The following is a 27,040-nucleotide window of genomic DNA, read 5'->3' as shown; positions in this document are numbered from 1 at the left end:
TTCCCTCCACGCCACATAGGTGGGGTGCCCCTAGTTGGTGCTGCCATTGTTCCTGGAAGACTGAATCTACAGTGGGTCATAGCTGTTACTTTGTATATTTGCCCACCCAACTGAAGGGCAAGGGCTTAGCCTACGTCCCTTTACCTTAACCGAACCCTGGCCATGGTTGTTAGCATTGTCTGAGGCTCACTCTTGCATTCTTTATTCACCCAAGTGTGGTGTGTCCACGAGAGTCCAGTAACATATCTTTTAGCATTTTCTCATTCTGAAGTCTTTTATTATGATCTGTACCCATTTCTCTCTTTAACTTTTTAGCCAAAGGTTCTCTGTCTTAAAATATATATATTAAGGTACTTGAGATTATGCATGGTCATTTTCTCTCACCAATTTCTCCCCCACAGCCTCGTTCAGAATCATTTCAGGGATGTTACTTGGAGGGCTAAGGTAAACATGACCATAGTATTCTCCATTGCAACAGATGCATGTGAAAGTTGGACATGAAATAAGGAAAACCAGAGGAGAATAGATGCATTTGAATTGAGGTGCTGGAGAAGAATATTGGAAGGACCGTGAACAGCTAAAAGGACACACAATCTGTACCGGAAGAAGTAAGGCCAGAGAGCTCCTTAGGCAAGGTTGACAAGACTTTGTCTTACATTCTTTGGACACATTGTCAGAAGAGATCAGTCCTGGGAAAAGGACATTTTGTTTGGTAAAGTAGAAGGACTGAGACAATAGTTTGTTTATTTACATTTATTAATGATTCCGATCTATAGAAAAATGCTAACATGGTGCAAAAACCGTCCATTTACCCCATTGCTCCAAAAATCAAACTCATTTGCCACTGAGTTGATTCCATTTCACAGCACTATTATTAGAAAGCGTGGAAACCCTTTGGTTTCCCAGATTTTAAATATTCACACATGTGAACAGCTTTAACTTTCTCCCATGGAGTGACTAGTGAATTGGCCAAACAAAGATGATTTTCCTTGTACTTAATCTTATACTTAGCAAAACACAGTCTCAGTAGCTGAGGCCCCCAATCACCTTGAGCCTCCTCTGTGCCGCCTCTCACCCATCTCCATGTCTGTGATGGTAGTTCTGTCTCCACCTGCATCATTCCCAGTTTGGGAAGGAACAGCTGCTGGATGGCCAGGTTGCTCATAGAAAAGAAACAAGTTTAAACAACTCCCAGGTTGTTCACAGTCTCTGCTGCGTGGAAGTAGACAGGGCCATCTGTGCTTTCTGCTCATATCTCAGGAGCTGGAAGAAAATTTCCATGAGGCTTAGGAGAAAATGACATAAAATGAATCTATTCGGCTGTCAGAGATCATAATGAAACTGGAGAAGAGGCACAAAATCAATTCATTCTTATTATAATTTTCAGATTGCCATCTTCCCGTTTGTTCAGATGTAAGTCTGATGGCTCAAATTGGTCTTTGGAATATTTAAGGGGCTTTTTTGGTCCCTTAATGTTGGCTTATCAGTTCCAGTAATTTTACCTCCCTGAGTGAAATTGGTTGCTAACATTTGGAGGAAATCCGTGCTGTATTTTTTCTTAAGTTTTGCTGATCATCACCCGCCAGGCTACAGCAAAAGCGTTTGTGCGTATGAGGGAGACAGCCCCAGAGACTGGATGCTTTATCACGAAACTGCTGGTCGTTCCAGGAGCTCTTACCCAGCAGAGAGAGTCTTTGTCAAACGGTTATCTATTTTCCTCCTTGCATAATACCTTAGACCTCCCATTTAGAGAAAGACTTCACAGTTGGCTGCTAGAATAAAAGAGAAAACCTAGGCTTGCAACAAGTGATTCTTTTATTTTTCTTTCGACACTATATCTGTGGGCTCCATGGAGATGGATTAAGAAGAGAAAAACGGGCAGAAAGAAAGAGTGACTGAGTTTGAGGACAGTTGACAATCTAGTCCCATTTTGCTATGGCAATGCAAGTGCAAGAAAGTTCACTCATGAGTCTTCTTCATATAAAAGTGTATAATTGTGATACATATAGGATATATATGTCATTGCAAAATACAGAAGAAAATGAAAGTTACCGCCACTCTGCCACCCACAGAGTGCTTTGTCAGTCGTAGGGTTAAGAAACTACCACACAGGGAACATGCCCAGGTGATCGCTTCCCTTAACCTGATCTAAATGCTAAATAATAGTCTTTTGTAGAGATTACATCATAATTCATCTGGTTTTATAGCTGATCCTCATGAGTCATGTGGATGTGCCGTAATTTACTGTTTCTTAATTTAGGCGGCTCTTGTACTTCTTATTTTTCTTCTAAAGATTAGAAAAGTGAATACCCACATGCAAAAAGCTTTTGTGTGTCTGTTGGATAATTTTCTCGGGATGGGTTTCAGTAAGATAAATTATGGGGTCAAAAGGAAGGCATATTTTAAAAGTGATCTATACTTGCTTTTAGCAAGAGTTTCAAAAAAGTTCTACTAGAATAATGTCTGCCCCTACTAGCAGTGTGTGAGAATGCTTCTCTCAAACAATATTTGTCAGACATGAATATTACTTTTGAAATATAGTTTAATTTCACAGATTAAAATATGCGACATTTAGATTTCAATTCTTTGTTGACTAGGAAGACTGAACTTTTGGGGTATGTTTGTTAGGTGTGTGTGTGTGTGTGTGTGTGTGTGTGTGTGTGAACTTTCTGTTAATATCCACAGCTTTTTACCTATCAGTCTTAATGTTTTTCTAAATTATTTGGATGGCATTGTCTGTTTTTAGTCTGGAAGTTCCACTGAAATCTGTTCACTTTGGGTGGCCCTACTGGTTTTTGAAATACCAGTGACATTGCTCAGCATCCCAGCAACACCAAAGCCAGTCCAGCATGACAAACTGACAGACTAGTGAACTTTGTGAACTACGGCGCACCTGGCCCAAGAGACGGTATTCTTCATTGCATCATATGCGTGTGAAAGTTGGACATTGAATAAGGAAGACTGTAGAAGAATCAATGCCTTTGAATTATGAGGCTCAAGAGGAATACTGAAAGTGCCATGGACTGCTATTGGCAGAAGTAAGGCCAGAGTACTCCTGAGTGGCAAGACTTTATCTTACAGACTTTGGACCTATTGCCAGAAGAGACCAGTCCTTAGAGAAGGACATCATGTTTGATAAAGTGGAGAGGTGGTGAAAAAGAGGAAGGCCCTCCACAAGATGCATTGTCACAGTGGCTGTATTAAAGGGCTCAGCATAGGAAGCATTGTGAGGACATGATGGACTGGGTAGCGTTTTGTTGGGTATAGGGTCTCTGTGAGTGTGATGCAACCCAATGGCACTTAATAACAACAGATTTTCTCTGGGCTTCCATTAGACAAAACATGCAAATCTATTGGAAGTAAATCAATTAGTAAATGAATGAATGAGATCACGCATGGAGCGTTGAAACAAGGGATTTTGCTTTCCAATCCCGGCTATGAAGTCTAATGACATCAAGCAAAAATTCGCCTGGCATGGGGCAGAAATAGAAATCAAACTATTTACTGAGTTGTGCCAGGAATTTTGTGAAGTGCATTTTACAGGTTATCACACTTTTTGAAAAGGTTAAAAGGAAGGAAAATATTTCCCAGAGACAATGTAGGTTGTAGGAGGTGGAGGTAGATTCAAATCCAGGGCTCTTGGGCATCTGTACCATTCACTTTAGTTCTTACAGTTTGTGCATGAGCAGGTCTAATGGATGTTATTAAAGATGAGCATTTATCCACTTCTAACTTAATGTATCAGAAATGGCACAGTTACAACATTTTAGAGCTAGAGTTCCATCAATGATTGTTTACTCAGAGAAAAGATTCCCACAGCATTCATCCCCCACTGCTGTTAAAAGGAAGGCTGTCCACAACACCATGGGCTACAGTGGCATGTACTGGAGCTAGCAGAAGGCTTTGCCAAGAAGAGTAACTCTTCTTTGGAACCTAGTCCGTGTCAATGATGGCTATGCTGACATGCCCCGTGAAGACTTGACCTGGCTTCTAGTCTTAACAACAGCAGCCTGGCTTTAATCTGCTTTTCACTCTGCCATTCTCCATCCCAACAAGATAGAATCATTATGGCAGATGCAGGGTTGTGAACTATGGTTTACTCTTCCTAAAAAAAAAAATGACATTAACATCACTGTAATCATTCGTTAGCTGCATAGATTAGAGATTCCTTCCCTCGAGCCTCACACATTTTGCAAATATGATCTCATTAACCCACATGCCAGCCCTCTATGGTAGGTCAGCCGCCTTGGCAGCATGTGGGAATCAGATTATGCAAAGAGAAAGTGGCCTCCTCAGAGCTTCCCGCCAGCTGGGGATGGACTCGGGATCCACAGAGAATCTTATAACTGTACAGGGCTCTAGGTATCCCCTGATCCAACATCCTAATTAAACAAACATGAACGTGAAGAGCCACATCGCTAAATATTCCAGAACATCAAGGTTTTCAACCATGGCTGGGACACTTTAAAACTTACCCATTGCCTGAGCCCCACGCCAGACCAGTATCACAAAAATCACTGGGATCCCCTCCTGTCAATGGATTTAAAAGCCCTCTGAGGGTCTCTGAGTCACGCAAAGCATTAACTTCCCCAGCTAGTAACCAAACGTTAGGAGACTGTAGTGTACGCATTGGTACTTTGGTGTAAATGTCTGGTGCTCTACCTGCAAAAACCAGTCACTGCAAACGCTATAGGATACAGTTGTACTCTGAGACCAGGGCTCAACATGAGCAAGTGTCTGCTCAACCACAACTGGTTATATGATTCTAGTGAGCAACCTGGGTTGAGAGTGAGCTGGTCAATAACAGATCCAAGAGGAAAAGCTCTGTCTACCTGTCCCATCTTGGGCTCCGTCCATGCCTTCTCTTTGTCATTCTCTATCCTACGGTTTGGTCTATGTCATAAGGAGTCCTTAGGATCTTAACAAACCAGGCTGACATCTTTCGTAAGGAACTAATTGGAGCAATACCCTCCATTTCCCCTTTGTTTCTTCAGGGAAGGCACATTGGACAGCTGTAGCAACCTGGTGCTGCAGTCACTATGTGCTTCTGCCCAGCCAGTCAATCGACTGGCCCAGTCACTGGAAGAGATCAGTCAGATTGGCTGGTTGACTGACTAAGCCATCCCAGGTAAAATGGTCTGTCTGATTCTAAGTGTGGACACTAGTTTTCTAGACCATGCCTTTTCCAGAGAGAGAGGGGATGCTCCTGATTTTCTATCACTTGTTCAGTGGTAGAGAGTACTGTAGATTCGAAGCACGAGCCCTGTGAAATAATAAATGAAATCATATCCTTGGGCATTAGAAGGAGATTGAAGAGACTTCCCTGTCGGGAGCACAGTGGGTGCTCAATCTAGATACTCATACCCTCAGTCATTGAGCTTCCGGGCTAGAGAGTAGATCAGCCCCCTACGGTTTCCGAGGCTGTAAATCTTTATGGGATAGGAAAGTCTCATCTTTCTCCCAAGGAGCAGCTGGTGGGTTTGGAATACTGGCCTTGAGATTAGCAGTCCAGGGTGTAACTTGCTATGCCCCGGGGCTCCTTACTCAATACACAGGAGACTTCAAAATGTTTGTGGGAGAATCCCATGGTCTTTTAATTCAATGTTCCCAGAAACTTTTTTTAGCCTCTTCAAATGAAAACAACAACAACAAAACGGTTGCCATCAAATTGATTCTGACTCATGACGTGTCAGAGTAGCACTGTGCTCTACAGACTTTTACAAGGGCTGGTTTTTGCGGGACGTCAACCACCACCTCTCTCTTTCAGGCTGTTTGAGTGGACACGAACTGCCAGTGTTCCCAATATCCACCACTCCGACTCCAGGTACAGAGAAAACTACAGAAATTATGATGTTCACCTTGCTCTGGGGGTTTGCAATGACCTACAATCCTGATGCAGACCCTGACAGACACACGTGCGCACACGCACACACAGATGCATAGTGTGACAGTACACAGCCTTTTTAGACTTGGCGATGTGCAAAACGTGGCTAACATGGAAGGCAGGAGGAACAAACAACCTGTCTAGTAACTCCTGTGTTTCCAGGGCGGAAAGGGGTGCGCTCTAGAAAGGAGTTTTGGCTGGGGAGCTGGAAGAAGAACCATGCGAACCTGTGTCTGAATGAGAACATCAGCTTACAGTGTAGGCTTCAGATGATACGCAGCTGGAATGGATCTCCTGGCTCCTGAAGCCAAAGCCTTTTGTCCTGGGCTCTGGGGTCACACCTGCCACCCAACTCAGTAGCTCAAACTGCTCCTTCCAGTTTGATTCTTTCTGACATTGAGCCAGTCTCCTGGAGGTCCTGCTCAGATCTTGCGCTCTGGTCTCTATTACTGGAGTCCAGCTTCCTCTCTTTTTTGTTCAGGCTGGGCTGCTGAGAACTCGGTTCTCCCAGGGCCCAGCGTTCTGTTCTGCCACAGCATCATCTAAATAATAATAGAAAGAAGAGTGATTGTGGCTCCTGTTCCCAGTAGTAGGCTGGCTGATGGGAATCTGCTGAAGCTTCTCTGGTTTTGACAGCTTGGCTCCTTCCTTCCTGAGTTGAGAAGGCTACGTTAATTTATTCCCCTGGACACTGCCTTCCTGTGACATCCTAACCCTTCTGTGGGAAGCCATCATGGCAGGTACTGTGGCTACATGGCAGGGCATGATTCACACCATTGTGGCATTCAGCAGCTTAGAGCAGCTCTGAGGGCTAAAGACTGGACTTTCTACTCCTGTAAACAGTTACTGTCTCAGAAACTCACAGGGGGTCATGACTTGATGGCAGCATGTTTATTTGTTTGATTTTTAGCTCCACAGTGGGATTGCCAAATGGAAACACCTCCATTTGTTGCCCCTAAAGACAGCCCACAGGCCAGTGGGCAGGTGGACCATCAACCGCAATCACTGCTAGCTTTCAAGAAGTCCTCTGCTCTTGACCGAAAGGCTTCATGTCTGCAGTAAATGATAACGTGTTTACATTCCCACCACTGGGCTTACTTGCCACTCCAGAAGCCAGCCCTACACAACATATTCAGAAGCCAACACTTTTGAGAAGGGCCTGTTCTAAAGGGATTGCCTTTTACCGAGGAGGATAAAGGGTGATTTGGAGCCGTGTCTTTTCTTCGGTCCAGGATGTAGACATTTCTTTGGCCCCTTTCACCTTTGCAGGGTGTTCTCCTCCCTCTCCTCTCTCAGGGAATCACTCAAACTCTCTCCTCGATTGGATCCATGATCACAGCTCCATATGTTTCTTCGACTTATTGCTCTTTGGCTCGGGAGGGTAATTTGCTCATTCCCTTTCCTCCTAATTCTTACTCATCTTTCAAAAGTGGACCTCCCTGCCAACTGTCCTGTAAGCTCTTCCTTGATCGATCCTCCGTCTTCAGCTGTGAGCAACTCCGGGATGTATACCTTCAGCAAACTGCTTATCCTAGCCCTTGGAGCTTGTGCATTCCTGAGGCTCACATGTAGGGTGTGCACCATATGAGCTCAGTGCGCGCGGGTGGTTTGGCAAAATGGAATAAGTGTACGTGCAAAGTACACAACATGGGGATGTTGCATTTCCACCTGTTGCTTCTGGTGAAATCACGGTAAAACTAAGTGGCTAGAAGAATGGAGTCTTGATTCGCTCATCTTTATATACCCTATCCCCCCCAACATTCAGCCCAGAGGCCAGTACACAGTAGGTACACAATGCATGTTTTCTTGATTAATGGGGCTCCCTGTGTGCCCTTCCTAAAAATGATATTTTTTGGGGTTAGATTGAACCTGAGAGGACACATTCCGGGAATTAGTTTCCAGGAGCTTTTTTGTTGTTGCTGTTCAATGAGTTGCCAACTCCTTTGAAAGCTCCTGGAGACATCTTCAGAGCCTGTGTCAGTGAAAACTTGATAAGCTGAGAGAAAGACTATTCTTCATTTGCATTTGTTTTTCACCTGGTCTTGAGGTCCCACCACTGAGGCTCTAGCCCCTTCCAGTCTAGAACTGTGTCTTGTTCACTGGAGCCTTTCATGTCCTAGTCCAATGGCTGATGCACACTCTTCCCCGAGTCTTGAAGGATTGACTGGTTGACTTTCTCTACCTTTCTCTGCAGGAGCCCTGGTGGTGTAGTGGGTTATGGCTTGGATGGGTAACCTCAAGCTCCACAGTTCAAAACTACCTGCAGCTCTGAGGGACAAAGATGAGGCTTTCTACTCCTATAAAGATACAGTCTCAGAAACCCACTCTCTCTTACAGGAAGTTCTACTGTGCCCTACAGGATGGCTCTAAGTCAGAATGGACTCACTGGCAGTCGGTGTGGTACTTTGAGCTTTGATCTTTCCCTAAGGAGCCCATGTGGTTCAGTCCAGTAAGGGATGGGCTGCTAACCACAAGAAGAAGCTATCTGCTCTGGCGAAGTTGTACAGCCTCAGGACCCTAGGTCGGGTCACGATGAGTCAGAACCCTGTGGCATCATAGTCAAAAAGCTTGCTGCCTTTTGTTTCCAATAGATCTTATAATAATTGTATTCATAACAGGAGAAAATTTTATGTTTTTATGTATATACCAAATGCAATTATCATATTTTCCCATGTAACACAAATTGCATGCATAGGAAACAGATGCATGAGTGGTTACATGGACTGCAAATACTGTAAGACATGCTTGTTATTGGAATGAAACATGGTATTTTTATACTTTCATATATAGAAACAGACATCTTTATGTGTGTACAAGAATATGAAAACACAGACTTCAGAAATAAGGAAAACAAGCAACACATTACAAAAGAGTTTTATGTTTGCAGAGTCAGGGGAATATGTACATTGAAAAATAGGGTGAAGAAATGTGGGGAAACATTTAAATTAATGGTCTCCAAAAGTTGATCTTTTCATTGGTATTAGTTTTGTAGAGCAAAGAAACATCTTAGTGTAATCAAGATTTAAATTTAAGATTACCTTGGTGAAATTATCTGCCCTTCCCTTGCTGTAATATTGAGTCAATTTACCTTACCCTCAGAATCAGAAATATCCAATAGCTTCCTAACCAGTTTTCTTTTTTTTTTAAACTATTAAATGTCCTGAAGTGTCCAGGTGACATAGTGATTTACATCTTGTATTGCTAACTGCAAGGGCAGCAGTTCAAAGCCACTAGCTGACCCATGAGAGAAAGTTGAGCCTTTCTGTTTCCTGTAAGGATTTACATGCAGGGAAACCCAAAGGGACGAGTTTACCGATTTTACGAGGTCACTATAAATCAGAGTTGCCTGCTTTCAGTGAATTTCATTTGGTGGAGTGGTGAAGATGTAAATTTTTCTTAGCATTCAGTTATCAAATGTTTTAAGAGGTTATGGGTATTCTATATTCAATGGAGGCAAAAAAAACCCCCCTACCTATGACATCTATCTTAATATAAACTTGAAAATCACAATGGCATTTATTTTCCTAGGGCCGATGGTTTGAGCCCACCGACCCCTCTGTGCAAAAAAAGATAAGTGAGACTCCTTTCAGAGGATGGCAGCCTTAGAAACCCCACGAGACAGCCATTCTGCACCCCATAGGGTTGCTCTGAGTCGGAATTGACTGTAGGGAGGAGGGTATGATGGACTTTGACTCTTCTTGGAGAAGCCCGGCAGTATCATCTTTATTAACAGCACCGATCATCATGCTCCTTATTTCTTCTATGCCGTGAGCAAACTTATTTTTCCAAGTACAACTCCCTTGCCTTTGGATGGCCCTTCCCAAAGAATTGCCGAGGGTCATGTGTCAGCAATACGGTGGTTTCCATTTTCCGATTGTAGGAAACTGCTGCTTGTGCTGGCTCAAGTGGTAATGGTATGGATTGAGGAATGCCCTTTGTCTTTTGGTGGAGTGGTGACCCCTAGGGCTGCTAGCCAAGAGGTCCAAAGTTTGCAATCCCCAGCTGCTCCGAGGGAGGAAACAAATGAGGCTTTTTACTCCCATGAAGGAGCTAATAATGATAAGCGCAAGGATGATGAAAATGTTTTAAAACTGATTATGGTAATGAGTGCACAGTAGTTCTTGATGCGATTGAATGATTGAATTGTGTGATATGGGAATTATATACCAATAAAACTATTAAGGGAAAAAATAGAGTTATATTCTCAGAAACCCTTAGGGGCAGTTCTACCCTGTCCTATATAGGGTCGCTGGGAGTCAGAATTGACTCAATAGCAGTGAGTTTTTTGTATGTTGTTTGTATCAAAGTTTCTGAAAATGTAAGGCAAAGAAATCAAAATTGGATACAGAAAAAAAGGAAAGAAGAAGTATCCTAGGAAAAGAAAATGAATATGGAAAAACTTCTCCAAGGGACATAAGTCTCGGTCACACTCATCATTAAAAAGAGAAGCATCAATCATTCTCAGGCTCATTTTATTTTCATTGTTGGTACAAGTGGAAACGACAATAGTGAATAACTTTTAAAATCCACATTATCCAGGAACAGTGAATAAGAATGATATTTAGCTCCAACCTTGTGTGTGTGTGTGTGTGTACCTATAGATATATCTTTCAACTCAAAAACATTTTCCCCCCAAAAAAATGAAATCTCTCGGGACCTTTCCTATGCATCTTAGAAATCAGGTGATGGGAGCTTGGTGTGGGCAGGGCCCACACAGAAAGAAGGTGCTACTGAGAGACCAGGCTAGGTGCCAGGTGTGGCTCATGACTTCCGTGGAATGGAATCCTGCAGCACAATGCTTCCATTTCGGTCCCCTGTGCTTTCTTTCCGGGGCTTAGTTTCTTGGCCTGCATGCGTTTGCACACTTTGCTTCTTGTTCTACACAGGTTCCTGAGTTGGGTGCACTCACACTCGAGGAACTCTGATGCATTAATGGGCGGCGGTGTGAAAGGTTGTAGACAAATGGAATTTTTGTCAATCTAATCACCTTTCAAATGTACGTGGAGCTTTCTGTTTAACAGGAGCCAGATTCGAGTCTTTGGCAAAATGAAAAGAGAGGGAGACAGAGACTTTAGCAATCCTACTCACATATTAGTTGGTCTCCCCTGAATGGAACTCTCCCCCCTACCCCCCACCCCTGCCCAAATCTCATCCATTTTCTTATAACTGATTCTTGGAGCAAGGAATGAGTGACTACAGTTTGCAGGGCATCAAGCCATCTGCATGCCCTGCTCAGAAGACTACTAACAACCCCCTTCTCTCTTCTGACCACAAACTAAATGCACCCAGAAAGGACAGGACATGCACTGAGAAGGAAGAGTAACTGCACCCAGAAAGGACAGAACCTTCGCTTGCTTGTCTCTAACACCTTAGAACATTAGCGCAGATGCACCCAGGTATCTGATGTGCTGGGAGGGAAATGAGGCAGGTAGGGCCCAAGCCAAACCAGGTGCGACATTCCTGGCGGAGTCTAAGCACATGCAGCTCACCTGATGTCTGAGGCCGTGCTTGTCCGTGGCTTTACCATCGCAATAGTTGAATTCTCATCAGCGATTCAGGACAGGTTCACTTGATCCTCCCTTCTGGGTTAGGGGGATGCTAAATGTGCTGCTGGATGCCGATGCTCCCACATGGATTTCCCACAGAGCCTGCGTGTCAACTATGTGTGTTTAAAGCCTGAGGAGAGGAGACCCCTGGCTCTCTTGTGAGACAATTGAGAAAATGGCTTAGAAGGCAGATTAGAGTGGTGGGAAGGCTAGCTGGGTTCAATCTTGGTTCCCAGGGATTCTTAGTATGTGGTTGGAACCATTAATATTAGTAGTGTGAATGTGGACCACAGTTCTTTAATGGGATTCACCAAGCCTCAGTTTCTTCATCCCTAAAAGGGAGACATTGAAGCCAATCTCACCAAGTTGTGACTATCACAGGAAGTGAATCTATAACGGAGGAGATGCTGAATAAATAGAAACTATGGCAGAGTCATGGTTTCACGTTGGCCTGTGATCCGCAGGGTTGGCATTCTATTCCTGTAAACGGTTACAGTCTCAGAAACCCACAGGGGGTCTCTAGGAGTCAGCATTGACTTGATGGCAGTGGCTTTTGTCTTCTTCATTATTACCATAAATAATTGTTAGCTCTAATTGTTTGTACCTCTTCTTTGTGGTAGCCTCACCCTCATTATGTCCACCTTTCTACAGTCTGTGGTCTCATGGTTGTCTATTCAATATTCGATATGATCCTCAATAGTTCCCCCCCTCTTTGTGTCCTAGTTTCTTCTTCTTTGTTCCCCCCAACAAAAAGAAAATACTTTAGAATTTCTTTTCTCTTTTTCATCGAAGATCATAAAGCTTCAAAGCTATAAAAGCCCTTGGAGATGCTCAGAGGCAGCTCCTGTGTCAGACGGGACATCGGAAGCCTAAGGAGACTGCCATCTCCCCGAGGTCACCTTGTTAGTGAATCCTGGAAGATGCAGAAACCCGCTCATTTGACTACCTGCTCCATTATGATCCTCTGTTCCTATTGTGATGTTAGGGGGCATCTGTCCCCAGGGAGCCCGGTGCGGACAGGGATGCTACAGTTCTCAGTACCCCCAAAGTGTGCTGTTTTTCCTCTTTCTTGTCTAATCCCTCAGGAGCATTTTATATTTCAAAGCTCTTTGATGAGCTAAACCAGCTCATCTCCTGGAACAGCCAAACTCAGCTGAGATTGCTTGTGAAATTCTCTTGTTGTTGAACAGAGGGTATTTTTAACTTTCCTTTCCCCCCTCTCTCAATCCTAAGGAAATCTACAGTTGCGCCGCATGGATAGTACATAATGAATGAACCGTGGTGGGCCTTTGATCTGATTTTTGTGTGCATCTGATTTCTCAATAATAAATGGGCTTTTGTTATGAGATACGTTGATGCTTACTGAGTTTGCTTTTTAGTGGTCCGTGGCTGGTTGGGAGCCAGGCTGCTGATGGGTCCGCTTCTCTTCCTCCTGCAGCCAAATTGTGACTTGACACATAATTGAACATCGTTACCTCAGCTCTTTTCAATATGCCAGGCATTGAAGAGGGAGAAAATTGTGTTCCACCCAGGAGAATGGCATCCAAACAAACCATCAGGTGACAATTTAGCATAGCCGGGCCCCGATATGATCCATCACAAAGGAGGGAAGAACTCTTGATTCTGGTGCAGATACAAGGAGAACAAGAACACACACACACACACACACACACACACACATCTTGGAGAAAGAGGTAGGAGAAAGCAAGGAGACCATCATGCTGCCAGCTGTCCTGAGGTTGCTGCCCTTGACTAATGACAAATGCCACATGTGTTGGCTTAGATTTCTTTGAATTAGCCTATCCCTGGAGCCTCACACCTCTGCCAGCAAAGGCAGCAAGAGTGACATTAAAGAAAGCTGTGCTGAGTAATGATAACGATCAACAGAATGTCTCACATGACAGGACACCTGTCCAGAGTGTCGTCGGAGTGTGCTCTGCAGAGGAGCCTGAGAGTAAGGACTTGGGATGGGGCTCAGGGGTGGGTTGGCTTCAAGGTGTCAAGGGGGTGCATTTGCCTGTGTTCTGGAAGGGGTGAAATGAGAGGCCCAGGCACACTGCAGGGCAGCTCTGAGGAGAGGTCATGTGTGTGGAGTTTGCCTCTCCCATGTGGGTCACTGGCTCCGTTCACTCCCTACCTGCTGGAAATGGTGACTGCTTGGCGGCTGGTGGGAAATTCGCCCCTGGATTTCAGTCTGTTTCCTATGAGTATTCGCTGTACTTGGCCTCCCTTCCTGAAATACTGACAGAGACAGGAAAGGGCTACAGGTGTAGATGGTTCTGATGCCTGGAGGGGGTCTGCGCTAGGCAGCCTCTGAGAGGATAAGGCAGCGTGGTGGTGGGGTGGGTGGAGAAGAAACATGCCTGATTCCTGTGGTAGTTACACAATTTCATGTCAACTTGATAAATAGAATGAAGGGGTGGACTCTAGTCTGTCAATCAAGTCACAGCCTCTCTTCTTCCCTGGTGGCGGGACACAGTCTCTCTGTTTCACCCTTCTGTGGACAAGCCACATGTGGAGCCACACGGATGGAAGCCAGATCCCTGGGGATGCATCCACCGCTATTGGATCCACAGGACTTTCCACCCACCGGCCTGCGTTCGGCATCATCGCATATGCTGTGTGAGTCTGAAGAGGAATTCATGGGCTAATATTGGACGGAGCTGGTGTGTTTTCTCAATATACAATTGCGCTTTGTTATAAAGCTCTCTCTTAGCACACATACATGTGTCTCTGGGTTTGTTTCTCTAGTCCACCTGGACTAACACATTTCCTATGACGCCTCAAAGCATGAGGGCTGTGTGGATCTTAAGTCCAACCAGCCCACCTGAGGAGATTAGTGCATGATGGGGGACTGAGTGCCCCAAAGAAACTTACGTTTGATGCTAGTGGGCACAGACCTTCCTCTGGAACCCACGGACCGCCTCCCTTCTCTCTGATTCACCTCTGCTTTTGCAGCTCCACAGAATGTTTGTCCTGGTTTGGGAAACTGTTTCTGGATCTCATGTTGAAACCTTCAGGTCTTCAGGCGGTATGTCGTGTCACCTCATGGTGACTCCATGGACCATGGACCACAGAGCAGAAATATTCCAACAGGGGCAGTAGATTGTCCACCTTTCTTCTCATGGCACTCCTGAGTGGGTTCCAGACACCCACCTGGTGCAGTACCATTTGTGCCATCCAGGGGTGCCCAGACTCTTTTTAGGGTCTTGCAAAGCCCAGCCTCTTGCAAAGCAAAAGCTTTGGCTCTTGGAGTCCAATTCCTTTTTGGTCTTTTGTTTGCCTCTTCTATGTTTTCACCCCTCCCCTGAGGCACAGAGTGTGGGGAGGTGATATCACAAGGCACAGGGGAGTACGCGGCGTCCAAAGTATGTTGGTTAATAACTTCAACTATTATCTTGCTGCTCTCTGTTGCAGGTAGTCCTCCTCATACCTGTCATGCTCCCAGGGGCTTGAGGGCCACCTCACCATGCGGACCCACTGGTAGGCCCTTCAGCTTTCTTCTTGTCAAGAAGAATCGGTCCCAAGTTCTTTTAATGGAGAACCTTACAAAGCTGAACATTCTGTGAAGGTCTGAAGGGAGACATAGGGCAGAGGAAAGAGACCAGGAGCCAGCTGGCTGGGGAACACCTCCCTTCCACTCTGCAGCATTTCCTCTTTGTAATTCAGAGAGCCAGAGGGAGGTGAGAGAGAGAGGGCCCAGCTCAGTGGGGCACACACCCATCACAGGAAGCATGTGGTGTCACTTGTATATATTGCAATGGCTGTTGCTAACACTCTAGTTGGCTCTGGCTTACACACGCGGGAGTGAAATGCTACTCTGTCTGGCACCATCCTGGGATCAACTGCAGATCAGGGTGTGATCCATAGTTTCATAGACCAACATTTGAATGTTAATTGCTAAGCCTTTCTTCCCAAGCTTCCTTCCTTGTGGCTGAAACCACATACATACCTCCACAGGCAGAGTAGTGGCTGTCCCTACCCCGTCCTGGCTGAGACTCAAATCTTAGTCTCCTACCTAGAAGGCAAGCATTCTACCATGGAACTATGATTTCCCCTAACATGATAATAGGAATGAGATCTTTTTAAGAAATTGCTTTGCGTCTTGGAATGATTTGGCATCCTCTTGCAGATGAGCTGTTTCTAGTCAATGGGGCTCTGGATCCGCTGTGTGATGTGGGCAGGTTTTCTCCTGGGAACATGCTCCCTCTCCTCCCGAAAGTGGAGGCTTTGCTTCAGGTATGGAAGGCCCACAGATGGGTAGGAGGCTGGTATGCTGAGCCGTCCATGAACAGGGGAGAAGCAGAGAGATTGGCTTCTGGAACAGGTGTGTGTGTGTGTGTGTGTGTGTGTGTGTGTGTAGCTTAAATGCCAGGGGGGGTATCTTTCTTGGGGAGGATCCCCAGATCAAGGCAGAGGGTGGGATATAAAACAAAGATGTGTTCTCTAGAAGAAGCAGTTGCTGGGAATCTGATAGTTCCTCACCATTTTTCATGCTCGGTTTTAGTAGAACATGGATGTGTTTCTCCCTTGGGTGCAGGTTTCTTCCTCAGGATACCTGGAACTCTCAGAAGGAAGATCTCTTCTTTGATTTCTGTCCCAGCAGGTGTCAGACACATAGTAGGCACACAGAAAGTGCTTGTTATAAGAATGATGGAAAGGGAACTGGAGCTCAGGGCAGTTCTGTCTGTTCGATAGATGATGCTTGGCTATCTTGGCCATCAGTTCCTACCTGGTCTGCCCTTCCGACTACACTGAAGCATCCAGAAAATCACCCCAAGACATGTTGCTGAGTAGCCAAAAAACAGGGCTTAAAATTAGAACCTGGGCTTCAATATGATGATAAGGCCAAAGCTTAGTCAACCGAAATGTTGCTCGATATAGTTGAAGAGCCTTTTGGCCTGCATCACCTTTCTAACCAACATGTCCCCTTGCTCATGGCACCTGCTTCCACAACACTCCGTGGGCCCATCACCGTCAGCAGCTTCCTAGGCTGCTGAGATCCCCCAGGGCTTCCCTACCTGACTTGCTGCTGCTTATTCCTAACCGTACCTGGTACTTGACTTTGTCACGTTGTGGTTAGGTCCAATCAATAGTCTTTTTACATAAGTTTTGCCCTTTCAAAATCAGCCCTACCTAATTTCCCATTCCTTTCCTGTTTGAAAAGTTCAGTTTGTTCTATGCTCAGTTCTAAAAATACCTGAATGGGAGTGGGAGGGCCCGTCCGTTGCAGTTCAAAGCTGTTCCGGTAAGTGAAGGGTCTCTGGATTTGACAATGAGCTCATTTGGATGGTTTCACTCTCTTCAAGCCTTCAGGAAATGAGCTTCACTAGAGTAGCAAAGTCACCCTTACCTTGTAAAAGACAGGGGATGGGGGAGGGGGTGGTGGTCACAGTGCACAGAGGACTAGCCAGGTATCCAAATGCTGAGAGCTGTTGGGGTGCCGGAGTTGGACATGGCGTTGACATGTCTCAAGTGTTCTGTGTTTTCCTCTCTTCAAGTTGGATATGCTGTGCCGGCAGCATTGATGGCCCGCCGATTGACAGTCTGCAGTGGGTGCATTTGAGTGTGCATGTGGAGGTCAGGGACCGATGCCCATTGTCTTCAAGGCTGAGGTGCTTGACCCACAATGGATGTGGATCGTTTGCTTCTCAGCTTTCTGGATCTCAAGGAATCTTGAGTGGTTCTAGGTTTGGTTAAAAGAATACCCTTGTCCCTTTGCTTGTGCTTGCTCCAATGTGCACAGCAGAAGCGTATCCTCTATTTTCATCCCATGTCCTTGGAGGAGTAAGGCACAATGAGAAACATGCTGTTCAACCACTAAGCTTTTTATCCTCTGTTTATCTGATTCGTCGATCTAATTAAAATTACCTTCTACACTTGATTGGTTTTTAAAGCCCAATATTTGGCAATTAAACCTCCTTTATTCTAATAACTGAATGACACTTCTCTGAGTAATTTAGCACATGATATATTATCTGCAGAACTGAATACGGGCTTCCTTTGGGAGCTCTTTTTGCAAGATTTAATGTCTGTCTGGTCAGTCTAAGCACCCATTAGGGATTGTAAAGGTATGATGACATGGGTTCAGCTCAGGAGCCCACAAAGCAGGTGTGGGGAGAGCCTTGACTTGAATTAGACTCCAGGAGACCTGATTTAATTCTCTGTGAGCTCCCTCAAAGTCTTTGAAGGTGCTCCCCTTTTTATTCATGTCCATGGATTTTGGGGAGTTAAGTGGACTTGGTGGCAATGGGCTTTGAATTTGAGCCATAAATGGTCCTGAGAGGTACTACCAGTTAAGATTCGTTGTTCAAGTCCACCTTGAGGTCCCTCAGAAGAAATGCCTGGAGATCTACTTCAGATCAGCCATTAAAACTCCTCTGGGGCCCCCATGTGTTGGAACTGACTCCCCAGAAAGGACTTCTTTTATTTTGTTTTGATTGACGCATAGCCAAAGTAGCTTGGATGGTGTCATCCTAGAAGCTGGCCTGCGGCACCAGGACAACAGTTTGACTTCTTCCTCCAGGCCCTGTGCGAACGTCCCCTCAGCCACACAGTACTTGAGTGGAGTCCTGCCAAGGTGCTGGACCCAGGACACAAGCACCTAACATCCGGGGCAAATACGCTCTACTTGCTCTTTCCTAGAACCTTCAACCACAAGGCATTTCTTTGCTGTGTACTCTCACACAGGAAAAACCTGCAGTCAGGCCTGTTTGGAGGCGGGGGGTGCTGAGGGTGTAATTCTAACCCCTTTGGAGGCATTCTGAGGTCTTAAAACCTCGGAAGAGTGGACTTTGTTTCCTTTTCAGGCTTGTTGGGCCTTTGAAAAAGAGGAGGACGAAATTGTAGCACTGAATTTTTCCAGGGGAAATAGTCAAAAGACAGTTGGAATTACCTTTCAACTGCTACAGACAGGAGGGGCTAAGGAGATCAGAGTCACTTTATTGAGTAACAATTAGTGTGCTTACCTCTTCCCCACCACTTTGCTTCTGCAGCCCTGCAGACATGCCTGCGAACACACACAAGCACGCACAAATGCATACGTGTCCACATGTGCACAATGCGTGGAGGCCCATAGCACACACATATGGAAACATGCATACATAGGTGCCCACTCCCACGCACACTCGTGTGCACACGTTGTGCACACAGCCTGCTGGGCTGTCACAGCAGGTGACTTGGCGTGGTCTAAGTAAGCACCTCAGCATGTCACATGCGTTGGGACTCTTTTCTTTCACTCTACTGGGAATGTGGACCTTTGAGTGGAAGTTTACTCAGCAACGCCAGGAGCCCCATCTAACTACCACAAGGCTTTCTTTGTTTGTTTGATATGATTTTCCATCTTTTATCCTCATAGAGGAGTCCAGAGTGATGCTTCAGGGAGCCTGAGTTACTGCCACCAATCTGATCGGATTCACTGGGAGGTGATTAGCTGTGCCACCTGACACCAACCCTGCAGGCTGCCTCCTCAGAGTGCCTGTTTGCGTTTCCGTACCGTGGATGCAAATGATCTCAGGGGACTGCTTCTAGACTTTTCATTCTCTTTTGAGGACTCTTGGGAGGATTACTGGAAATCCTGAAGACCCACCATAATGCTTCTGGCAATTTTATAAGCTTCCTTGTCCACACCTCCCTGCTTGGAGCTGAGTTGTCCTGCTCTCTGAAGGTTCCTCCCATGTGAGCTTCACTGGAAGCCTTGGTTGGCATCTGAAGGATGAAGGGACATGCCCCCTGAGACTCAATTGTTCGGAGTCCTTCTGTCTAACTGAGATGGTTCTGGGGGGAGGCAATCAGAAGATCAAAGCTGGAAGGGACTCACTCCAGTCACTCAGAGTGTGACCCAGGGAGCAGAAGCATCACCCAAGAGCTTGTGGGAATGCAGACCCTACCCCCATGGGCTGCCTCAGAATCCACATCCTAACAAGACCCCAGGTGATTTGTAGAGGTGGTAGAGGAAATAGCCAACAGATAAGCACAAAGCACATAGGATGCTCATCTGGAGAAGGGGAAAGAAGCACCATGGCAGGAACTTGCTGCATGCTTTTCTGACTCTGGGTACCTGAGGAGCAGAAGGGTCAAGGCACCTAGCAATAGAGATAAGAGCAGACAGGTGGTGCATGTATGGTACAGAGAGAAGCATACCCAGAAACTTCACCTTCCTTGACATCCCCCCACTCTCTCCTCATCTTCCCCACCCATCAGCAGCCAGTGGATCCCTATCAGGTCCCAACTTATAGACTGGGTTATGATTTAAGAGCCCCTTGTCCATCTATCGATCTTTGCTTTAAAATATCAAAGTTGAGTATTACCGTATATACTCATGTATAAGCCAAGGTTTCCAGCACATTGTTAATGCCATTTCTATGGTGAAACTAGGTGCCTCGGCTGTTATCCAGGTGCACTGAGTCTGCCCGCCCCTCTGCAACCTCCTTCTGGCCTCTGCCGTTTGAGAAGAGATGTACTAGAGACTAGGAAAGGAGAGTAGATTCTATGGTCTTTTCCCATTTTACAAAGCCTGTTACTGGTAAATTAGGGGTCAGAATTCTTGTACCTGGTGTTCAACTCTGGTGATACTGTGTTGGACTATTAACCATTAGATTGACTGTTCAAACCCACCAGCCACTAGAGGGAGCAAGTTGAGGCTATATGCTCCCCAGAGAGTGTATAGCCTTGACAACCCTATACAAGATCACTATGAGTCAGAATCAAATTAATGGCAATGTTTGATTGTTTTTTGAGGTTTAGTGTTTCACCTGGATAGGAGATTCTACTCAGGTGTACCTTGGATCAGCCAGCATCCTGAAGTATTTATTCTACCATGAAAATAATATGGGTGTGTTAGTTTTCTAGTATTACTGCAGCAGAAATATCACAAAGGTATTTTCATTTATTTATTCATATTTCTGGAAGCTACAGGTTCAAATCAGAATCTCAGTTATATCAATTCCTTCCTTTAAGTCAGTGTTGTTAGACCACTTCTGACTCATAGTGACCCCATGGACCCCAGACTGCGTACCCCAGGACGAAACCCTGCCAGGTCTGGCATCACCTGCACACTGATAATCTTTGAGCTCATTGCTGTGGCTCTGTGCCAGCCCATCTCCTTGAGAGTCTTCTTATTTTCCATTGCCCTTTAACTTTGCCAAGCATGACGTACTTTTCCAGGGATTGGCCTCTCTTGATAACATGTCCAAAGTACCCAAGATGAAGTAATGCCATCCTCACTTCTAGGAACATTCTGGCTGTACTTCTTCCAAGACAGATTGATTTATTCTTTTCTAGTCTATAGGATTTTCCGTTTTCTTTGTTGGCACAATTCGAATGCACCAAGTCTTCTTCTGTTTTCCTTATTCAATGCCTAACTTTCACATGCATATGATGTAATTGAATAAAACATACTTAGATCGTGTACACCTTAGTCCTTAAAGTGGCGTCCTGCTCTTCAACACTTCAAAGAGGTCTGTGAAGCAGATTTACCCAATGAAAAGGGTCATCTGATCTCTTGACTGCTACTTCCATGAGTACTGATTGTGGATCCATGCAAGATGAAACCTTTGACAACTTCAATCTCTTCTCTGTTTGTCATGATGTGTCCTATTGGTTTGGGTGTGAGGACTGTTTTTCTTTACCCCGAGTTGTAATTCATGCTGAAGGCTTAACTCCTTGATCTTCATCAGCAGGTGCTTCAAGTTTCCTCACCCTCAGCAAGCAAAGTTGGGTCATCTACATATCACAGGTTTTTAATCAGTCTTCCTCCCTCTTTATGCCCCTTTCTTCTTTAAGTTGTCCAGCCTTTTTGATTACTTTCTCAGCAGATAGATTGAATAATGTGGTGAAAGGACACAACTCTGGCACACATCGTACTCGATTATAAACAGTGCAGTTGTTCTGTTTGAACAATTTCCTCTTTATCCATGTCCAGGTTCCATGTGAGCACAATCCAGTGTTCCGGGATTCTCATTCTTCTCAGTGCCATAACAAACGTCAGTGTGGTTTGTTATGATCACACAGCCGGATGCCTTGGCATAACCAATAAAACACAAGGGAATATCTGCCTGGTGTTCTCTACTTTTAGCCAAGATCCATATGACATCATCAATGGTATTCCTTGTTCCACATTCTCTTCCACATTTGTCCAGAATCTTTGACAGCTTCTTGTCAATGTACTGTTATGATTGTTGTAGAAAGATCTTCAGCAAAAGTTTGCTTGCATGCCATAAATGATATTGTCCTATAATCTGAGGGTTCTGTTGGGGCCACCTTTCTTTGGAATGAGTACAAATACTTAATGAATGCAAATACTCTCTTTTCAGTCAGTTGGCCAAGTAGCTGTCTTCCAAATTTCTGGGCACAGAGAGGTGAGTGCTTCCAGTGTTTCATTACTTTTTGAAACATATTAATTCATATTCCATCAATTCCCGGAGCCTAGTTTTTGACCAGTACTTTTAGTGCTGCTAAGATTTCTTCCTTCAATATCATTGGTTTTTGATCATATGTGACTCCTAGAAATAGATAAAATTCAACCAATTCATTTTGCTACAGTTACTCTGTAGTCAGACCATCTTCTTTTGTGCTTCCTGTACCATTTCATATTTTGTCCATAGGTAGGTACTTTTAAGATTGCAATTCAAGATAGTTTTTTCTTCTTCAGTTTGGCATACATTGAGAATGTTCTTCCTTTACGGTTTTCTAATTCAACGTCTTTGCACATTATATTATAATACTTACTTTGTCTATCTGAGCTGCCCTTTGAAAATTCCTTTCCAGCTCTTTGACATCATCATTTATTCCACTTGCCTTAACTGCTCAAAATTTGAAACCAAGATTCAGAGTCTCTATTGATATCTATTTTGGTCTTTTCTTTATTTCTTGCCTATTTAATAACCCTTTTTTCATGCATGATGTTCTTGATATCATCATTTGCTTGGATTCTCTGTCATTAGTTATCAATGAGTTAAATCTGTTCTTGAGATGGTCTCAAAACTCAAAATGATACCTTGTTTCTCATGGATTGGTTTTAATTTTCTTTAGCTTCAATATGAGCAATTGATGGTCTGCTCCACAGTCAGCCCCTGCCCTCATTTCAGCTACTGACAGTGAGCTTCCCCATCATCTCTTCCCACCAAAAGAAACAAAACTCACTGCTACTGCCAAAGCCAGTGCCGACTCTGTATTCCATCTGGAGAAGTCTGTGCGCATAGTCACAGTTTATGTTCTTGAAAAGGGTATTTATGCTGAAGAAGTCCTTGGTCTTTCAAATTTCTATCAAGAGATCCACAGCTTCATTAAATCACCAGTGCCATATTTTCCAACTACTGTTGCTTCCTCTTTGTTTCCAAATTTTGTATAACAATCATCAATAATTATCAATGCTTCTTGATTGAGTGTTGAATCAAGTGCAGACTGAAGAAGTTTGTAGAATCCTTCAATTGCTTCATCATTAGCTTTAGTCTTTGCTAAGTAAATTTGTATAGTAGTTGAATTTACTACATTTCCTTGTATGCATACAAACATTATTGCTCTCACAGACAGCATTGGACTTCAAGATAAATCTTGACATGTTCATTTTGATGATGAATGTGATGACATTTCTCTAGAATTTGTCATTCTAGACTTAATCAGTCTGAGTAATTCTTGGTATCTCTTGGCATCTTTCTTCCTGTGTGTATACCTGTGTCTATCTACGTTGCTTTTTATATAACTCAGAAATGATTAGATTAGCATCCATCTCACACAGTTGAGATGTGGCCTTAAATAATTAGTTGTATTACATTAGCTTACATTTTGAGGGTGTCATCTCACAGTAAATCTGATTATCTCTAAAGGTGTAGCCCTTAAGATTGCAAAAAAATTTTCAGAGATGCAATTCAATACCTAACACTTGGCTTCCAGGCCTTGATATAAACTAGAATCTGTTTGGATCTGTTTAAAATCTGGGAGCGGATGAATAACCTTAAACTTGAAATAAGGCAACCAGCCATTTATTTCCTAGGTTCCCTGGTTTCCCAGGGATCAGAGGAACAAATTGGCTCTCTAGCAGACCCACAGGAAGCATGCCCAGAGGCACTGCAGGAAGTTGGAAAGTCCTAGAAGGAAAGGGGAAGCTGTCATTCGAATGGTGAAGGGTGCTTTTGACCTTTTGCTTAATGAGGAGCCCTCCTGGTGCATTGACCAAGCTCTCAGCAGTGCCAAGCCACCCAGTGGCTGTGCAGGACAAGACCTGATTATGCCCTTCTCTAAAGATTATAGCCAAGAAAACCCTATGGGACCATTCTCCTGTGTCCCATGGGGTCACAGGGAGTCATAACCGACTCTGTGTGACCCAATAAGAACAAATACTGAGCAAGGTTGGGATTGCAGAGAGGGACGGGTTAAGGATCATTGCTGGTTGTTTTTTTTCTCACTTTTTGATCATTTAAAAAAATTAATCATTTTATTGGGAGCTCTTACAGATATTATAACAATCCATAATTTAATTAAATCAAGCATAATTGGACAATTGTTGCTACCATCCATTTTAAAACATTTTCTTCATGAAATCTTTGATATCAGCTCCCCTTTATTTCCTTCCTCCCCCACCCTATCCCCAGGAAGGCTTATTATTATATTATGTATTATTATTACAAACATCCTTTCCACCATGCTTAAAGGGCCAGCTTCATCATCATAACGTGCTGCCTTCAGTAAGCTCCCTTTCCCGACATTCCACTACCCGTTTTAAAACTTAGTTATCCACATGTCCTGTGCCTCCTGTTTCTGGGGGAGGTGGTTTGGTGTATATGAGCTTTGTTATCCTTAGCCACATTCCTGAAAGGAGAGGATGATCCCCGTCTCATACTGGGAAGGGTTTTGTGTAGAACATCAGGAATGTTCACTGTTTCAAAGGCATGCTAAAAATGCGTTCCTCTACCACTGTTTAGCCAGTGGTACTGGGCAGACTGGGGAGTTTGTTGTGTCTGTCATAAGACTTATTAAAAATTGTGAAGAATTTGTGTAACACTTCATGAAATATTCATCAAGATATATATATGTTGTATATATATACACACACATATACATACTGTAGGGATATGTCTCTTAGGCAATACTTTGTCACTAAAAAAATTGAACTACCAAAGTGGCTAATTCTTTTATTTAAGGGGGGTACCCCTAAAAAGGTAATATTTATCTATCTATTTTTAAGATCATTTGATTGGGGGCTTTTACAGCTCTTATAACAATCCATACATCAATTGTGTCAAGCATATTTGTATATATGTTGCCATCATTATTTCTACACCCTTACTTTCTATTTGAGCCCTTGGCATCAGTTCCTCTTCCCCTCCCCCACTCTCATGACCTCTAGATAAATCATAAATTATTAGTATTTTCATATCTTACACTGACTGCTGTCTCCCTTCCCCCACTGTTTCTGTTGTTCATCCCCTGGAGGGTGGGGGGTGGTTATGTGTCGATCATATCTGTCTGTTCCCACTTCCTCCCCTCCTCTCCCACCTTCCCCATACCCTCCTGGAATTGCTATTCCCGTTCATGTTTCTGAGAGGCTTGTCGGACCTGGATTCCATGCGTCGTGAGCTCTTATTGCACCTGTGTCGGTGCTCCAGCGGGCTAGACTGGAACATGCACAGATGAAGTCCCTTTCCCAAGGTCACCCAGCTAGTAAAGTAGAGAAGGAGGCATTTGAACCCTCAAAACTTCTGTCTAGAAGAGTCCAAGCTATTAGCCACTGTGCTTTAATTTGGTAAAGATATATGGATTTCTTCCCCTTTTATTTTTGCTAGAAATGATATTATTCATGTCCCACATGGTGGCATAGCTGCTTTGCTATAAGAAAGGTGTTTAGGGTGGTAACGTATTATAGCATTTAGTGACTTTTTTCAGGATTCTCCAGTTCATTTCTCAACAAAATAACAAGTCTTTGTCACTTTCATTTAGGTCCAATGTATATGGTAACAGAAGTAGCCAGCTTCAGTGAATTCATTATTCTGACTTCCAAGTTAGAGAATGGCTTTCTTATCTAATCAAGATATCAAGAACCACAGGTCTGAGGGATTTTTAAAGTTCTTTTGTGCAAAGTACCATTTTATTCACGACTCCCTGTATAACCCACCATCAAGAGTCATGTTGTAATTTGGTTCATCTTTTAATCCGTTAATGGTGGCTTTGTGTTTCCTGACACGCTCTATGATGAAAATAAGACATTCTTCTTCTGCCTTGCTTTGAGGCTTCGGACTGGCTTTCTTTTCTTACCGGGGCCTCTTTTCCTCTTAGAACCCATTTGTCTGCTTGACATGAGCATCTAGGTTAATTATGCCCACACAGAAATCCATTCTTCCTGTTACAAAATGATTAACTATGTATATTTAAATTCACCCATCCCCAAGTCAGAGGCTTGAAATCATCCTTTCTGGAAACACTTTGGCGAAGTTCGTTTCATTTTCTGATTTTTCTTCTTAGTACAGTTGAGTCGTCTGTTTTCAGAGAGAGGCCATGTGTACACAGCAGACGCTGTTTGATTGCAGTCTTCGCCTTTCATTGCCATCTGATCCACAGACCTGTGCCTTTGGCTTTCTACTAAAAGCCATGTTTCAGCCACTCCACGTGGCTTTCTATTTTTACCTCTTAGGACTAACCCAGAATCAGAATGTCAGCACTTTATGGAAAGAACACTGGGCTAGAAGCCAAAATAACCAAGTGAATCTGAGATTAGAATCTGCCCAGGGACTTTGGTCAAGGCATTAACCTTTGGAAACCTGGCTTCATCCTAGGGAAAATGGGCCTTCTGCCAGTTCTACCCTTGTCTTCAAGTTGTTGAGAGCCTCCGAATAGTGGATGTATGGAAGAGCACTTAATAGACCATTATAAACAATAACAACAAATAAAGAGTGCTGTATTTGACTTGATTCCAGCCGCACGTGTGTCAGAGTAGAAGTGGACTCCACAGGGTTTTCTTTTTTTTTATTGCTGAAAATCTTCTTTAATTATGAAGTTAGGTTTTAAACGTTGGTAAAATAATAAAGTCTTAATACATTCTCTACCAGAACTTTCAAGAGCTGGGTAATTACAAAAACTTTAAACACTTGGTTTCTAATTGTTGTTGTTACATGTTGTTGCTACATGGCTGTGAAGTTGGTTTACATTCACAGCAATCGTATGTGCATCAAACTGAAGCACTGTCCAGTTCTTTGCCTTCCCCCAAGTCATTCATTTGCTTGTCTCATTATTGCAGTCACTGTGTCACTCTATCTTGTTCAAGGTCTTCCTCACTTTCACTGATCTAATACTTTATCCAGAATGATGTCCTTCTCCAGACACTGGTTCCTTCTGGTAACACGTTCAAAGTATGTGGAGAAGTAGCCTTGCCAGTCCTGGTGTGTGAGGTGCACTCTAGATGCATGTCTTCAAACAAAGACTTGATGAAACTGATGAATAAAGGAAACACAGGCATAACTTAAAGTGACTGCATAATATAGCATTTTAGGGCTACATTAATAACAAAGAAGTGGTGGTTCAAGGGTAGTACATTTTTTCCCATTCTTTTTTTTTTTTTTACATTTTATTAGGGCCTCATACAACTCTTATCACAATCCATACATATACACACATCAAT

General features: G+C 43.9%; 1 protein-coding gene across 1 annotated transcript in view; it reads left to right on the top strand.

The window, feature by feature from the left end:
- The window catches only part of ALK (ALK receptor tyrosine kinase), an 897,834-nt gene that overhangs the window by 145,497 nt on the left and 725,297 nt on the right, over window positions 1–27,040 (top strand). The window lies entirely within an intron of this gene.

Source organism: Tenrec ecaudatus, chromosome 17 (assembly GCF_050624435.1).
Source record: "Tenrec ecaudatus isolate mTenEca1 chromosome 17, mTenEca1.hap1, whole genome shotgun sequence".
Lineage (NCBI taxonomy): Eukaryota > Metazoa > Chordata > Mammalia > Afrosoricida > Tenrecidae > Tenrec > Tenrec ecaudatus.
This window is presented reverse-complemented; position numbering and strand designations above follow the sequence as displayed.